The sequence below is a fragment of the Euprymna scolopes genome, chromosome 33 (genome assembly GCF_053919585.1).
Source record: "Euprymna scolopes isolate OS-2025 chromosome 33, ASM5391958v1, whole genome shotgun sequence".
Taxonomy (NCBI): Eukaryota; Metazoa; Mollusca; class Cephalopoda; order Sepiida; family Sepiolidae; genus Euprymna; species Euprymna scolopes.
The window spans coordinates 46555236-46574400 of record NC_136514.1 but is presented as its reverse complement, the minus strand read 5'-3'; the positions used below and the strand labels follow the sequence as shown (position 1 = coordinate 46574400).

Genomic DNA, 19165 nt, shown 5'->3' with positions numbered 1-19165 from the left:
GCAACTGGGAAGACTGCATCTCAAAATGTGAGATATATTTCTAGCACGGTAACATAAATGCATAAGCATCAAATTTATTATTATTGGCTCACAAGGAGCTTTCACACAGGTCTTCAGAGATCTTTAACTGAAAACAGTCTGTGGTGTGCACTAGAAGCTGACTGACAACAAGTTTCCACAGGTTCTCAGTACTCTCTATCGCTTTCGATAACATTTGCAAATAAATTTGCATTATCGCAACAGCTGCTTGACATTGATATCTCGTTGGCAGCAACTATTTGTCTTTGCTGAGATTTGAGTAGCACTAAGCCTCCCCAAGGTCCCAGTTCTCTTCGCACTTATTCGGCTGAGGGCTGATCAGTTTATCGGTCTTTCCTTCCTCCTAGACTATTTGCTTATTTTGTCTCACTCTTTTTTTGTGGGGAGGGGGGGCGGTGATTAGGCAATAAGGGTAGGGTTTGGTTAGAGAACTTATAGACGTTTCTTGGTTCCATGTAGTGTTTCATGTTTTGCCTTTGCGGCATTTTGTCTGGCCCGCATTTGTTGCTCCTGGGTGTTATCTCCACATTCAAGGTGTTTTCTTAATACTTCAGATGTTTCCATGATTGTTGTTCGTTGTATTTTTCCAATCATTCCTTTGATTCCAATTTCACCCATTCTTTTTTTTCAAAGTTTTTCGGGATTGTTCCTAGTGCTCCTACTATTATAGGTATTATTTTGGTTTTCTTCATCTTCCACATCCCTTTCAGCTCACTGGCTTGCTCTGTGTATATTATTATTATTATTATTATTATTATTATTATTATTAGTAGTAGTAGTAGTAGTAGTAGTAGCAGCATCAGCAGCAGTATCATCGATAGTGGTAATTGTTATAGTAGTAGTATTATTACTTACTCTAACGGCTAATTTCGTAAGATCTAGACTTTGTTATTCTTGTGAATAAGAACGTCATATCGTAAAATTATTCTTTGTGTGGAAAATGGACTTTTCCATGGTTAGCATGCTATAACATTAACCCTAATTCTAAACAAATATTATATTGTCGAATGACCCTTAGTAAAGCGAGTTAATAAGTAAAAAAAAATACATGAAAAATAAAAAGAAGGATGTAAGAAAAACAGGTTGATGCAGTAAACAGGCTTGAGATTCAATTAAGGTAAATTGTTAGAAAATGTAAGCGACCTTCATTGCAATTTGTCTTTTGCGTAGAACCGCCATTTTTCTCTACATTTTAAGTGGAATGGCCGAATTGAATGGAGCGGCCATTTTGAGCAGAGCGACTATTTTCTTTACAATCTCTTTACACAAAGAAATCATCTAATAAAATTCGTTATCGTCATGGTGGATATTTTTCGATCAGAAATGGTAATATTTTTAATATATGATATTCTAGATGTTCGAATAAAATATATGAACTATTTTTTTCTATTTGTATGGACTGTTACGCTTAAGTTCGAAATAGAATTACAATAATTTGTCACGCTTAAGTTCGCAGTAGAATTATATATGTTCTGTCAGGCTTAAGTTCGAAATAAATTATGAGCACGTCTAAAATACTAAGTTTGAACTAGTGAGTTCACTGGTCTGTAATGTTGACGATTTAATAAAGAATGTTTAACTGTCTGCCATGGTTAAGTTTTTAATAAAATAGTCATAGGTCTACCATGCTTAAGTTCGAAATATAATGTCCAAAAATCTTTCATTCTAAAAGATGAAATAAAACGTTTACTGGTCTGTCATGTTTAAGTTTGAAATAAAATATTCAATGGTGAGTCATTCTTAAATTCGAAATAGATTTTAACTCGTCTGTAATTCTCAGATTCTAAATCAACGTTTAATATTCTAAAATATAAATTGGGAGTATTCAACAGTCTGTCATGCTTAAGTTCGAAATAAAATGTTGGATGGTTTCTATGCTTAAGTTCGAAATAAAATTTTTGCTATACAAATTGCGCTTTTGCATCCTCCACTCTACACGGAATATTATATTGGGGCAAAAATAATATCCTTTTTTGACGTTAAACTAGGAGGGGGGGGGGCTCCTTCAGTCTTAGCAGACAAGGGAAACCCAAGAAGGGGTGCCTGCACATGAAAGTTTTGGAGCAGAAGGTGCGCAATCTCCTACCACATATCTCCTGAGTCGGCGTTCTTAAATAACAGTGGGAAGTGAAATATGTGTACAAGACGATTGGAAACAAATGCCGAGATAAGCGGAGAGCACATACAGCGCCTAGAATTCCCAAATGGTCACCCATCTGGTACTAACTAGCCTCAACATTGCTTAACTTCAGTGATCTGACGAGAACCGGTGTGTCAACGTGATTATACCGTATTTATGACGTTAAACTATATATATATATATATATATATATATATATATATATATATATATATATATATATATATATATATTATTTTATATAATATAAAGCTGAATATCTGTGTGTGTGTGTGTGTGTGTGTGTGTCTGGTCACGAATAGGCTCCTAGATGGTTGACTATTTAAAAAAAACTGGTTACATATAATGATAGAAGATGTATCGAGACACAGGAATGGGTATGTTTGATCTGGCAGAACGGTGGTTCATTAAAATTGTGGGGTCTGCGTTCGCGCCTGGTCCACAAAGTATAGAAATAAAAAAAATTAAAAATTTAAAAAAAAAACGTTTACAAGTGTTTTTGATATAGATGTACATAAGAATACTTTGATAAGTATGTTTTAACTTAAATAGGGATGGTATAATAAAATTGTGGTGTCTGCGTTCGCGCCTGGCCTCCATAAAATGGAAATAGGCACAAACCTTAATAAAGACTTTTCATATATATCTGCGTAAGTATACTATGATAATTATGTTTCAGTTTGAAAAAATATGGTATAATAAAATTATGGGGTTTTCATTCGCGCCTGACATCCATAGAATGGAAATATGTCACAAAGTTTAACAAGGTTTTTTAATATATATCCACAGAATATTGTGATAAGTGTTTGAGTGTGAACATGTATGGTATAATAAATTATGGGGTTTATCTATTTTATTTTTACTTTCATTATATTTTGCTTTGGTTTTGATACCCCCAAATTCGAAGCTATCTCTTTACAACTCTTCCTTTTTATAACCTATCATACCTTCATAAATCAGAGTCCATTTTCTGTAGGCTGCTTTTGAAACCAGTCAACGACGGGTACTTTTGCTAGTATATATATATATATATATATATATATATATATATATATATATATATAAATATATATATATATATATATAGAGAGAGAGAGAGAGAGAGAGAAAAACTATTTTTGCACCAACCTTATGTATATATATATATATATATATATATATATATATATATATATATATATATATATATATATATATATATATATAGAGAGAGAGAGAGAGAGAGAGAGAGAGACAAATGACACTACTATTTTTGTCCAACTTTACATTAAGTGAGGCTACAATGAAAAGAGTTTCGGGCCCAGAGGTCGGGACTGATTAAATCATAGTAGTTGTCAAACAGCCACTTTTGGATTAGAGTTGACTTTGGATGTCTTCAAGTCCAACATAAACAAACTCCTGACAAACCGCCCCCTTAAGTAAGACACTCTATCAAATCTCCAATACTAATGGTTATTATAATACTATCTCATTGATTACTGTACACGCAATAACCCTAGTCCCTGAGTGGCCTCCGGGCCTTGATAAGTGGTGACCCCCATGTAAAAAAAAGAGTTCAGTCATAAGGTCACATGAAGTGACCTATCCCCTGTAGCGCTCGGCACTCGTCCTTTTATAACTCAATAGAAGAATTATAATTTTAGTCCAAGTCATCTGTCATAATTTTAGTCTAAGTTAGCATTCTCTGCCCGACATTTAACAGCTGTACGTCTAAACTTGTATATGCGTGCAAAAAATTGGTTATCTGTTCAACAAGACAGCAACTATTTTTTATCGTTTATTTAATTTGAAGCAAAATACTCATTCAACAAGACTTATTGTATACGATTATTTGAACATAAGTTTCTACTTTATCGATAGCAATAAGAAAACTGTGATTCCATACGTTTTCTCTATACCACTAGGGCACAACTGCCCTCAAGAGATGCGCATGGGTATCGAACTTAACTTCTCTGATTTAAAGAACCCTCGACGCTGCCCATTGGTTTAGTCACGAATATCATTGGCTTCTTTGCATTACACAACCTACCCCCCATCGCCACATAAAATATTCAAATTCAAAATTTGTTCTCGGTTTACTGTTCTCCATCATTTTTTTCTACATCATCCAAAATGCGATCTGATATTTTTTTAACAAATAAGACACATAAAAAAATGTTGACGCTCATTACCGGAAGTTTCGCCATCTTTTTTTTTTTAATGCACCCATACAGGAACGATGAAAATATTTCATTATATAACGAGTTAAAAAAAATCCATTTAATTGTAATCCAAAACCTTAATGTTCTTTGATGAAAGATACTAATGGTGACATTATTTGCTTTCAGTATGAGAAGATAGATGTGGACATTGTGGCGGAGATATACGATATTTATTTGAAAGTTCGTTTTTACGAACTAAGTATGTACTTATTTGAGGTAAACATATATTTGAACCTTTTTCATTGTAAGAGACATTGGTTTAATACACAAATGAAAGTATAAGATGGCATATGAATATGGAATAAGTAAATAGGTTTTCATCTGATTTTATATATGCCGTTTCAGTATGCATTCCTATATACAGTGCATTGCAAATGTATACTTTTCGACGACTTACTTTGTAACAGAGCGTGTGTGATGCAAATCTCGAGCCGTGTGAGAAATGATATCACAGTAGGGGAAAAAAGAAAAGGACTATGAACAGAACAATGTACACATACAGAGTACGTTCTAGAGCACGTTCGAGAGCACGTTCGAAACAACACTTGAGAGGTAGAGGTCAGGGAGAAGGAGCAGGATTACGGTTTATTCGGGAAAGTAACCGGAAATTAATGACGTTGTTACCAAAGAAAGAGTCGAGTTATTACTTATCCTATTTTCTTTGTGACGTATTCTGCTACAACGTGTTGGGTCTACGCGTGTAAACGTCTGTAATGTTACAACTCGATTACCAGCAAAATCTCATTCTTTCTCACTAGATGTCCTCAGATTATAGCAAATTTACTTCTCCACTAGATTCTTTCCCTTGGATCGCTTGATTTTCGGGATTTATTCTCTTTCCTCTTTTATGCCTGTAAAACATGCAGAAATTTAAATATGACGTAATCGAACATCTGCACAATAGATGTTCTCTATAAACCAGGTCTTTAATCACAGTAACCACTTACGTCACAGTGGCAATATGGTTTGCTTAGGTTCAAGAACCGTAAATAAGTCGCTTCCAAGCCACTGGAAAGATGCAAGCTTGTGCTCAATTAAAAGTTTACAGCCCCTTTTTAATAATGAACATATTTAAACTAGTTTCTTTAACGTTAGTGCTGTTCGTATGACGTTTAACCCGATTCAACCTGGAACTTCAAGTGCATCTTGTTGAACACGAGAATCTTTCTGTCGAATTCGGCAATCTGCACTATTTTTAAAAAAATATGTTTTTACAAAGGAACCACCACTTATCAAGGCCCAGAGGCCACTCGAAGATAAGGGTTAAAGAGTGTACAGTAGTCAATGGGACAATATTATAGTAATCATTAGTAGTGTAAATTTGATAAATTGGATTACTTAAGGGAAACAGCTAATCAAGAACTTGTTTACCTTGAACTTGAAGACGAGCTTATTATAGTCAGCTGGAAAGCAGACAAACGGAAGAGAGTTCCACATGCGTGCAGTTGTAAGAAAGAAACTTTGTTCATGGAATCTACGTTTAGGTTTAGATAAAGAGCGAGGGAAATTATTGATAGTGTTTTCAGCTACACAGGTGTTTCTTGTAAATGTTTGGCGAGAAGGGCTATAGATTGGAGCTCAGACGAGCACTTACCATGAAAATAACGATAAATCAGAGACAGGCTTGCAACGTCTCTTCTGCGGGAAAGAGGTTGCAGGGAAAAGAAAGGGAAAATACCCCACTAGGTTACGAAATCTATTTTGAAATCTGTCAAAGCAGGATAAGGTCTTTCTAGCAGCTCCTGCCCAGATGTGGCAAAAATACTCTATCCCTGGACGTACCTGGCTCTTATATAGGTAGGGAATTGCATCAGCAGTGAGATATCTACTGGATCGATAGAAGGATGCCACCATTTTTCCAGTGACCTTGACAACAGATTTGGTGTACGTGTTCTATTATTGATCAGGAGTAAAGGTCAAGCCCAGAAGCTTGTCAAAACATGGAGCCTCCCAAAACAAGAGCAATTCATTTCAATTGATGCCAGATTGGAGATCAGAACGTTTATGATGTAAACGTAGAAGCTTGGTTTTAGATGTATTAAAAGTAACCAGCCACTTTTTCCCTCACTCTGCAACATGTTCAAGATAAGAGGAGAGAGAGAGAGAATCACAGAGAACTTGGTCGTTTACGGCATTTGCTGTGCTGCTATAGATAGTAGTGTCATCAGCATAAATGTCTACGAATGATCTAAGGATATGATTTGGAAGATCATTGATGTAGATACGAAAGAGAGTTGGACCTAGGATGGACCCCCGAGGAACTCCAGCATTAACTATGAGCTTCATATTTCTGCCCATCAACTCTCTTATGAACCTATCAGAGAGAAATGATTTAATAACTGAAAAGGAATTTCTGACTATATCATAGCTAGAGATCTTGTGAAGTAGACCTTCATACCATACTCTATCAAAGGCCTTTGATATGTCAAGAGCAATTGCCCTAGAAAGGTAGCCTCCGTTGAGAGATGCGTTAATTCTATGCTATATAACCGTAATCTACTGTAGATCTAGCAGAACGGTAAACATATTGCATGTCACTAAGAAGGTCATTTATGCTGAGGTGGTTGACTACTTCTCTATTTAACACAGATTCTAGTAACTTACTTATAGCGCACACGAGACTTATTGGTCTGTACTGGAAGGAAGCTGGCCGATCACCTGAATTCTTAAATATAGGGCACACTGATGACGTTTTCCAGGGTGTTGCAAAGCAATGCTCCTTAAGACAACGCTTGTTCTGATTAAAGCTTTTTCAGCACTATGATTTAAATGCCGTCAGAGCTAGTTGCTTTACTGGAATCAAGGTTTTGATTAGCTTGGCAACATCACGTACAGACATTTGCATGTATCATAGTGTGTTTTCTGATGCAGGAGGAAATACTGGGTTTGCGGTCTTAATCGCTTAGGGAAGAATTAGCTGCAAAGTTCTTGGCAAAGAGTTTGGCTTTGTCTGATACTGACGAGATTACTTCAGGTCCATTAATGATAGTTGGGATAGGGCACACGCTTCTATCAGGATCTTGTTTGCTATTTGCCAAAACTGGTGGGAACCAAGCTGCTACTCAAACCCTTTGGACTTGACGAACTGAGCATACAACTCTATTGCATTCCTCATTACTCTTTTATAGTATTTGCTGGCCGTATTGAAAGCGGCCTTAGTTTCAGTACATATGCTACGTTGGAAGCCATGGAAAAAGCGGTTTCTGTGCGCAATGGCAGAACCACATTGCGGAGAGAACAACAGCTGGCTGTTAAGGTTTTGCTTGAATTTTTTTTAGGGTATGAAACCGTCTGCCTACAATAAACCATTCCGTCAGGTCCGATAATATAGAGGACAAATACTTTTTAAACATCGAACGCAGAGGTAGATCTGATATTAATGATCGGAAACTAGCCCGGTTAGTCATAGAGTATCGATACTGAGTACTTATGACATATCGTTTTTATTTTAACTGGTACAACAGAGTGGTCGGAAGATCCCAGTGGAGACAGAACGGAAGATGAACATAGCTCAGGGCAAGTTGTGAGGAAAAGATCTAGGAGACTTACATACTGACCGTTAGTATCGGGCAGACGGGTGGGTTTGCGAACAATCTGAGGGAGGTCATAAGCAATGGAGAAATCGTGAGAGAATCTCCCCTCATCATCTGTCTTTTTCGCGTAAGTTAACAACTTCACATTGTGACAATTTAAGTTTCCACAGATGTGAATGTTAGCCGTACGATGATCAGATAGGATGTTGTCAATTTTCTCAGATATGCTCTTAAATATAGTAACTCCGCTGCTGTGGGGGCGATAGAGGGCAAATATAAAACAGTCGTGTGAGCAAGTGCAATCCGGAAGCACATATACGAGTATTTAATTTCTCTGGAGATGTCCCTACCACTGGGAACGGCATCTCATATTCCATGCCAAACTCTTCTAGGGAAATATACAGTCCAATGCCAATTTCGCTTAGGAATAATAGGTTTGGTTTAGTCTCCTGTAATTGGGTGTTAACTTCTGGAAGACCCCTGATGTTAGAGAAGGAGACATGGTAGTGGTAGTCTACGTTGGAATTTTAAGATCTGATTTTATCGTATGTTTTTTCTGGAAACTTTTCATGATAAAGTTTTGGGATTTGTGGAATAGGTCAACAGATTTGCTTAGAGCAGGACAGAGAGGAAAAGTAGGAGAGAAAAACAAACGTAAAAATTTTTTTAGCACATAATAAGGTAAAGCCGTAACAATTACCCACTAATATGGCATCGAGAGGTCCAACCAAAAGCTACTGCATGATCCATTCACCAAATGGCTATACAGCAGCCCCAGTACTTTGCACCTGCTGATAGGACAGCCTCCTTAGTAGTTAATCCAAGGTTCTGGTCCCTGACTATCAGGCGGATTATGTCAGCCCAGATGAAACGTTTACCTTCAACACCCTTATTAGTGTCGAATTCGGCAATCTGCACTATTTTAAAAAATTTATTTTTTTACAAAGGAATCACCACTTATCAAGGTCAAGAGGCCACTCGGAGATAAGCGTTAAAGAGTGTACAGTAGTCAATGGGACAATATCATAGTAATCGTTAGTAGTGTAAATTTGGTAAATTGGATTACTTAAGGGAAACAGCTAATCAAGAACTTGTTTACCTTGGACTTGAAGACGAGCTTATTGTAGTCGACTGGAAAGCAGACAAACGGAAGAGAGTTCCACATGCGTGCAGTTCTAAGAAAGGAACTTTGTTCATGTAATCTACGTTTAAATTTAGGTACAGATAAAGAGTGGGAGAAATTGTTGATAGTATTTTTAGCTAGAAAGGTGTTTCTTGTAAATGTTTGGCGAGGATAGACACAGAAACAAAATTTCCGACATAGAAACAAGGATAGACATAGAAACAAAATTTCCGACATCTCTGGTGACTATTCGCGCAAAATACTGCCAACCTAGAATACAGCGTTTTCTTCTCCCTTTGTTAGAAAAATCACTCATTAAAAATGAGGACTAAGAGACAAATAAGGACAAACCAGAGTAAAGGCAGCTGCCGATAACGTATCCACAATGCATTTTCTAATCTTCATTAAAAAAATGATTATATTGAGTATTGTACTTAATATAAGTCTAATTGACATGTTTAAGAGAAAGCGTGGTGATAGGTTCCCCTCTCACTAACTGAAAATAAACAGAATTGTCGAACCTATTTATGTTATATATAAAATCAACTTGCTAGATATAATAAAAACACGCATGAACGAGAAAATCTGTTACTAAATAAAACAATCAAATAAAAAATATATAAATTAAAAAACTGCAATGAATATAAATAATATTAACATCTGCCTATAATAAAACAGGATACATATCACAATTAAAAAAACTTATCTGCTTTCAATGAAAAATTGTAAATATATTCTTCGCTCTATATTCGTTTTAGCGTTTAAACAGTTTAAAAATTAGCTATCGAAAACACTACTTTTGTTCTACAGATTGGTTTCGTGACGTTTTAAAGATTATGAGATACATGGAAGGGAGGGTGTAAAAAGAATAGAATTGCCGAATCTATTTATGCTATATTTAAAATCAATTTGCATGAACAAGGAAATCTGTAAGTAACTAAAACAATCAAATAAAAAATATATAAATTAAAATTGACGTCCAACTGAATTTTACATGGTACTGCGCCGCTGTCGTTAACATATAAACTCCGTCGCAATGAAAGAGAAGAAAGGGAACGAAAAAAAATTCAACTCGTTGTTTCACTTTTTAACAAGATACCATTTATTCCTGATTCTCCGGCCACGCGTGACTTCTCGTCGCTGCAGTCGCACATATTTCGGACACCTTTTTTTTTCTCCACAGACGTCTCGAACACACTCTTCTCAAGCCATGTGTCCTTTTTATTGTCTCTGCTTTTTCTTTTCACTTCTCTTCTTGCGCTATGACGTCACTTCGCACAGCCGGCTTGATCATTTGCATATGTTAGCAGCTCTGTTACACTATTTTATCCATTACGCCTCGGGTCATTGGAGATAATTCTAATATAAATTATTGTTAGCCTTAAAACTGTTCTTGTTTTTACATGCATTATGTTACAGTTTATTATTCTACTAAATACATCCAAAGAAGGTCGGAGATCCTAACGACCAAAGCGTTCTGCGAATAACACTAAAGATGAGAACAGTAGTTCGAATAACCCAAATGAGTTATCAATATTCACCTCAAAGATTCAGAAACCTTTCCCCAAAACATAATTTTATGGTTGATTGTTTTTGTTTTACGGCATATCAACCCTTTTCAGGCTATTTAATGCCGAATCCAAAGATTTTGAAGAAATTTTTTTTTATAGAATATATTTGTTGTTTTCAAGTCGGTTTCTATTTAATCCATAGTTGGAACCCTAACAGGTACTACCACTCTGGGTCAGAGTGGACCTGGGAGCAATGGTAATTAAAGGGTGGCTCCACACTCCCCAAAGCCCGCAAGCTGGGGCCTCACCGCTAGATATAGTTTAAGGTAATATCCAGGACCATATCATTTTATAAAGAAGGGAGGTTCTCTTACTGCTGCTGAAAAATCGCACCGCCATCTGTGAGAAACTTTGTTTAAATAAGTGCGTTTGGTGCATCTCGTCCTTTGAGCGAGATGTAACTCTTCTAATCTTCCGAATAAAGGAAATTGAATAAAAATCCAGAGATATCCAGAAATCTTCATTGTCACTAGAGTAAAAACACTATCTGTCCGTAAGAAAGATGAGGTTTGTTGATCTTTTTGAATCTCTGTGACCTGATCAACAAAACACAGTTGAATTGCGGACTTGCGTAAGCAACATCACAGATCAACGACACGAAACTATCATTTAAAAAACGAAACGGTCATTTAAAAAACGAAACGGTCATTTAAAAAAACTAAACGGTTATTTTCCATCACCCATTGTTTAGACTTATGTGTTTTCAAAGTGTATCGGGTTCGTCTTTATCATATAAAACATCCAATGTGAAAACAAGCAATCAACTAAGATTATCAGACTGTTGGTAATATACAGATACTAGTGTTAGGATGATTCCTTGGCATATTGAAGCGGAAAAATCGAAATTTTGAGGATATCGGAATCAGAAAATAATGTACCTATTTTCGGATTTTAAAAACGACTCTTTTAATTGATTTCTTTGTCTGTTTGTACTAAATTTTTTCTTTGATAGTACTAATGATATGATATGATAAATATTTTTCGGCTTTAAGCTACCAGCAAAAATAAAACTTATAGACCAATATCCATACGAATATTTGTACGCTTGTGAAAACATATGGTTTTAGTGTAATTCAAAAACTTAGAAAAATATAGATAAACATTGTCTTACTGAATATTTAGATACTTTAAAAGAATCAAAATCTGTAATTGCATTGAGATCGGGAATTAGAATAGAATCTCTAATTGCATCCGAGTCAGGAAAGAGTTTTGAATCGTCCCATCACTACTAGTGTATTAAGGATATTGAACACGTTAATCAAACTAGGGAATCGGAAAAAATCGGAGCATTTTGTTGTATCGGAATCGGAAAAATTTGAGCCTATTTCCGATGCCAAAACCGGTTCTTTAAATTATCTTTTTTTATTTCATATTTTAGTTAAACAAAAATCTTCCACAGCTGGTTACTAATAATAAAATAATAAATATTAATTCATTTAAACTTCCAGTAAGACTGAAATCTCTAGACCCCCCCCCCTCACAAATGTGCTTTTACGTTTGAGAAAATATAGGCACATTTAAAATTGTTTTTTTTTTTACGGTAATCGGGACAAAATAATACTTTTAAATATTTAGAGATTTATAAATAATAGGAATCGGAATCGGTAATTGTATCGGAATCGAGAATTTAGTACGGAATCGGTAATTGTATCGGAATCGAGAATTTAGTACAGAATCGGTAATTATATCGGAATCGGGAAAAAAATATTGGAATCGTCCCATCATAAGTGCTTTTTACTGATGAGTCACCAAAGATGATTTATATCAGGTCGATGCCGTATGTTTTATCAGTTTGTAGATTTGGCATTTTAAACCATTGTAATTTATTTTACATATATTGTTATTACTAAAACGTGTCACTATGATTAATTTATATTTTTCTATCAAATTATTTAAGCATCTTTCTGTGATATTCGCATCCGTTTGACTCGAAAACAACCTTTCATAATCAACAGAACAGGAGTCATCTTCCATCATAATTATGCTCGTTCTCATACCTCTCTAAGAACCAAAAATCTCCTATGATAATATGGTTTAGAAATCTCACCCTATTATGTATTTTCTCTTGATTTAGCTCTCTCAGATTGCCACTTATTTCTAGGCTTACAAAACCATTTAGGTGGCCTTAGCTTTACATTAAGAGTGGAGATTGAGCAGGAGTTAACTAAGCCTCTGGCCGGCTTTGGGTAGGATTGAAATCGCTGTCTTCAGACAATTATCACCTGCAACCTTAGAGATTTAACGTCTATATGAACTGCGCCACGGGCCCCAAAGCCGGCCAGAGGCTTACTTGGCAAAAACGTGGTGAGACGACAACAAATACGGAAGGCAGTACTTGCTGAGGATGCAGTTAGGAGATTCAAAGTTCCTATCCCGTTGCAGTTACCACCTGACGAGGGCCAGAGAAATAGTTGGGCGAAACGTTGTGAAAAAACTAAGAAAAGATGAGGATAATAGTCTGCAATAAATAGAAATTAATAAATAATACTCATCTCAATAATGAATTCCAAGTAAATAATATAATTCATTTCTCCTTCTTCGGCCGCGTGTGACTTTTCGTCTCTTCTGTGACGTCACCCACGCTTGGTTTTCCGAACACCCGTCTCGAATACATGTCTTTTTCTGAACACGTCTCAAATACTTCTGGTGCTTCCGAACACGTGCTTTTCTGAAAACTCGACTCGGACATCTCTCTTTCTCTGAACACGCGTCGAATGCCTTTGCTTCTCCGAACACGACTCGAACACGTTCTTCTCTAAACACTTGCTTTGTCGAACATTGCCTCTTCTTTGTGCCACAACTCCCTTTTATCACTGCTGTGACGTCACTTCGCACAGCCAGCTTGGTCATTTGCATATCTTTATGCGGATGCTGTGGCTACATTATAATTTTATATATTATCTCTTTTTTTGTGCTTATTTCTGTTTGATTTTTGAGACATGAAAATATGGCATATTTTTAAAGGGCGAACTTTAAATTGACAACTTCTTTTTTAATTACGCGTTTGATAACTATCGGTTATTTTGAGTTCATCTTTGTTTGGCAATTGATCATGGATAAACTAACATCCAAACAGCGTTTGTAAATTGCAAAGGATACGATCGATTCACTCACAGAATCGAACTGTCAACTTGCGAACACGTCCTTGCGATTTAACTCCGTTAGATTATTTCCTTTGGGGATAAGTAAAATAAGTAAAATTACATGTATATACTGATAAACCAGGCACAGTAGATAATTTGGAAGACAACTGCCGACGCGTTATTGCTGAAATAACTTCTAATTTAATGCGTAGAGTTTGAGAAACTACAACACTTTACGCGCGAGCCGCAGAACAATATTCACGAAATTATATTTAAATTGTAAATGCCAAAATTAATCTTTGGAATAAACCATATATTTATATGATGAAATTATTTTTGGTGATTTATTTTAAGTGTATTCTCGTCGCCTCGAGAAAACACTCTATATATCTAAATTCGTCGATAATACACGACTTTAGCGTTAGAGGGCGTTTCTCGCAAGTGAAAATAAATAAGAAAATTGCTTAGACCCATTAAAAGAAAATCCAAAACGAAAATCAATATTTTTGATGCATTAATATGAAAATGTCCCTCCCCCCAAAAAAAAAAACAACAGTAATGTAAATAAATAAATAAATATATAGAGAGACAGAGAAAGAGAGAGAGAAAGAGAGCGAGAGAGAGAGAAAGAGAGAGAGAATAAAAATTGCTTATCGTAATTTACGTAAGAGGTGCCTTTAATAAGTTTCTAGACTTTTTTCCATATGGGCACTTTTAATGATACTACACACATGAAACTCTAGTCCCTTTCAAAGTAATCTCCTCCAGCTGTAATACACTTGTAGTAGCCTTCCAACAATTTCTGAGAGCTCCCATGGAAGTCCTTTTGTGTGAGCGTGTCAATGACCTTCGTCACAACCTATTTCATCTCTTCAATTTTCTCACAACGGCAGCCTCTAAGATTTTCCTTGAGCTTAGGAAGTTACCAAAAAGCACAGATAACAAAGTGTGGACTATAGGAAGGGTTAATAAGTGTCTTAATGCTCATCTTGGTCAAATCGTTTGTAACAAGGATGGAGTTGTAAGCCGGTGCATTCGAGCAAAACTTCTGCACTCTCAGCTGCTCACGAATAACTGTTAATCAGGAATTTGTTTATGTTGGACTTTAAGACATCCAGGTTGTAGTCAGGTTGGAAACAGGCAAACGGAACAGAGTTCCACAGGCGTGCACTTCTAAGATAGAAGCTTTGTTCGTGGAATAGATAAAGAGTGGGGAAAGTTACTGACAGTGGTTTCAGCTAGACGGGTGTTTTTCGTGAAAGATTGGCGAGGGGGGGGACAAGAAATTGGAGCTCAGACGAGCACTTGTCATGGAAATAACGATAAAGCAACGACAGGCTCGCAACGTTCCTTGTGTTGGAGAGAGGTTGCAGGGAAGAGAAAAAGGCACCCCCCACTAGGCTACGAAGTCTATTTTGTTCTCTATCAAGGCAGGATATGCTGTTTTTGCCAGTTCCTGCCAAGATATGGCAGCAGCACTCCGTCTTATAAGATGTATAGCAATAACATACTGAATGTTTAAGAGATTTGAAATGCTTGTACTAAATAAAGTATGTAAAATCATTGAAGGCAATTTGTACTTAAGGCATTTCTCATTTATTGTATTATTCTATGTCGTATTTTTAGTCGGGTGCAAGCGACTCAATAAGTTACTCCGTCGGTCCGTCAGTCGGTCTGTCAGTAGGTCTGTAGGTTTGTCCGTAACACTTCTGTGCTTGGCCTTTTTGGTTAAGATCAAAGGTCTGTTCTTAGCGTTTTTAGTTTTTCTTGGCCTTTTGGCCAAGGTCAAAACTTTTCATTTTGTTTAGTTCTGGAGTGACAAGGATGACCAACAACACCCACATATACACCCACATCCCCCCCTTTTGAGTTGGCCATGTGCCTAAGTTTTTTGCTCAGTGTTGATACATTTGAAGCTAAAACTGCAACGCGAAATTTTTTATAAAATAAACAGGTGTTTATTTTTAAAGAAATATATTTCGGAGTAAGACTCCTTTATAAATCTTTTTTTCTCTTCTTCCTCGACACGATGTAGTGGAAGATAGTTTGATGAAGAGACACGTGATATTGTTAACTGCGGGGTTTTTAGGAAGCCGGATAGGTGACGCGTGGTCGCGCATTTTGAAAATCTGCGTAGTTATTTTTGTGTATATCCGTTAGAAGCGTTGAGTGAAATTTGAAGAATAAAACGTGTATAAATATATTTGAAGCCAAAACTGCAACGCGAAATTTTTTATAAAATAAACAGGTGTTTATTTTTAAAGAAATAAATTTTCACGAGCGCTTTCGATTCATCCATGAATCATCTTCTGGTGTTCAACCCACTATAAATGATATTGCATTTGAGAACATCAGTAACGTTCTAAAATGTCCTGCGTAGTTCGTATTGGACGGGCTTTGTTAACAGTGTCCACGAACTTTCTGATTTTAATACTCGAATTTTTAATCGACCTATATTTTTAATCGACTTTTCATGGACTCTATATATTTTAACTTATCATCACCTAACGCCGTTTACCGTATATTTTAGTTACATATATATAACCTGAGTTCCTTCAGGTATAATCGAAACTGAAACCAAAACTTATAAAGAGTTCTTGGTACAATTATTTATAAAAAAATAGATGACTTAAGTGGATTCAGCTATAATCGAAATCAAAACTGATGAAGAATTCTTGGTAAAATTATTTATCACAAGAAATGGAAGTCCATAAGAATTAAACGACAGTCACTCGGATGTAATCGTGACACACAAAATAAATAACACATACGTTATCCTATTAATATATACTAGATGCCTAATGACTTTAGTCTTGAAAAGACCAAATGTAACGCTAAGATATCCATGACAAATGACACTTGAGAATAATTCCTTGAAACTCCTCGGCTCAACATTCACAGACAATATGAGCTAGAACAAAGACATTGAGGGTATTGCGAAGGCTGCTGCAAAGAAGCTGAGTTTCCTCTGTTGTACTCGAAAACTACTCAATCCTGAGAGTATCCTACGGCTTTACAGGTCCTGGATATGACCTTAAACTATATCCAGTGGTGAGGCCCCAGTTTGCGGGCTTTGGGGAGTGTGGAGCCACCCTTTAATTACCATTGTTCCCAGGTCCACTCTGACCCGGAGTGGTAGTACCTGTTAGGGTCCCAACTATGGGTTAAATAGAAACTGATTTGAAAACAACAAATATATTCTATTAAAAAAAATTTTTCTTCAAAATTTTTGGATTCGGCATTAAATAACCCGAAAAGTGTTGATATGCCGTAAAACAAAAACAACCAACCAAACAACCAACCTACGGCCTTACAAACAAAACTACTATTCACTCATTCATGAAGTATTGATGCTACATCTGGGCTGATGCATCTGACGCTAGTTTCTTCCTCTTGGATAAGGGTCCAAAGAAGAGTCTCCAATCTAATAGGTCCCGCTTTGTCAAAAAAGATCCAACCCTTGCCCATCGCTGCCATGTTGCATCCCTGTGATTATATAACAAGTATTTTAATGAACTCGTTGCACTTTCGTCTCATCGAGGAACATAACCCTGACAACCCCGCTTAGCAACACTGTTGAGGTCCCTAAATGACAGAAAGAATACTACTAGTTTCTTCTCTTGAACAGCTAGACTTTGGAATTTCCTTCTTGCTGTCTGCTTCCCTGACTGCACTGGCTAGTATGCAGAAGTTTAAATGTAACGTAAACCAACATCTTGTTCTTCCTCCATAAGCATGGTCCCAATTAGTAGCCATTTACGTTTAAGTATTGATATGCAGTAAAAAAAAGTGTTACAGGTACACAGTCAGCAGAAAGAGACGTTTATAAAAAAAAATAACTTCCGATTATCAGCCAAATATTTGTTTAAAATAGCATTTTTGGCAATCGTTTGAAATAATATAAACAATGATTAGGCTAAGATTTTTATTAGATCGCATTTTCGATTATCAACCAGATATTCTTTTGACAAAGCAATTTTAATGATCGATCAGCTATCTGTTTTAAATGTTGTTATCGATCATCGATCATTCATTATCTGGAAATAGCATTTTCGAAGGTCGGGAAAATATCCGTTTGAAATAGAAATTTCGATTATATTATATAGAGAGATATTTGCTCCAAATAGTATGTCTGGCAATAGGCCAGACTTCCGTTTGAAATAGTATTATTCATGATGGGGCGGATATTCGTATCAAATTAATTTACTTCTTTGATGAGCCATCAGATATTATTTTTAAACAGCATTTTCGCTGAGCCATCGTCTATTTTTTTGTTAGTTAGCATTTTAGATAATTAATAGCAACTTCGTTTAAAATGAGATATAAAAACAGCTTAAATAGAATTACTTTCTATTATTATTATTATTATTATTATTAATATGCAGATTATCATTATTATTTTATTAATATTATTATTATTATTATTAATTTTATTATTATTATTATTGTTGCTGTTATTAATATCATGATTATCATTATTATCTTATTAATATTATTATTAATATTATAATTAACACGTTATTTATTATTAATAAGTTATTTATTATCAATAAGTTATTTATTATTAATAATATTATTAATAATATAATTATAAATATCATTATCATTTATATAATTATTATTATTAATATTATTATTTATATTATTATCATTAGTGGTATTATTATTGATATTATTATTAATATTATTATTAATATTATTTTAATATTTAAATATTTATTATTGTTATAAATATTATTAATATTACTACTATTGTTATTTTTGTTTTTATTATTATCAAGCTTATGCTTGCTATTGTTGTTCTTATTTTTTATTGTATTTATTATTGTTATTGTTGTTATCATTGTTATTGTTGTTATTGTTGTTCTTATTTTTATTGTTGTTATTATTGCTATTATTTCTTATTTTCATTTTTATTTTTATTGACTCACGAGGAGTTTTCAGGCAGACTATAATTAAAGATTTCTCGTTGAGAACAACCTGCAGTGTCTCCCCGAGTCTTAATGAAAACTATCCTTATATTTACATTCATCTCCACCTTTTTCGATAACTATTGCAAATTAATTTGCGTTATCGCTTCGGACATTTACAATTGGTTTCTCGCTGGCAACGACAACTGGCTTTCACAGGAATTTGGGTGGCGCTATACTTCCCCAAAATACTAATTCTCCTCCCACTTATCTAGTGGAAGTCTGGTTAATGCTTCTTCTCTTCGCTCTTTCCATTCTCCTTGACCATTCATGATTGTTTGATGGGGTGCCAGTTGATGCCGACACTTTTAACTTTTAAAATTTTTTAATTTTATATTGGAATTTTTTAAAATTGTAATTTTTCTTTAAACGAAATAAATCAAATATGAAGATCAAAGTGTAGTATCTGTTCCGGCAGATACTGCAAGCAAAGACCGTATGCTGTTATTATTTTTATTTATATATTTTCATTCTATTTGTTGTTTTGGCGCTTTACTTCTGATAT

The 19165-nt window shown here is 35.2% G+C and overlaps 1 pseudogene; it reads right to left on the bottom strand.

Annotated features, from left to right (window-relative positions):
• Positions 1 to 2218: 2218 nt before the first annotated feature.
• On the bottom strand, positions 2219 to 2335 carry LOC145258389 (5S ribosomal RNA; annotated as a pseudogene).
• Between the last annotated feature and the right edge of the window lie 16830 nt (positions 2336 to 19165).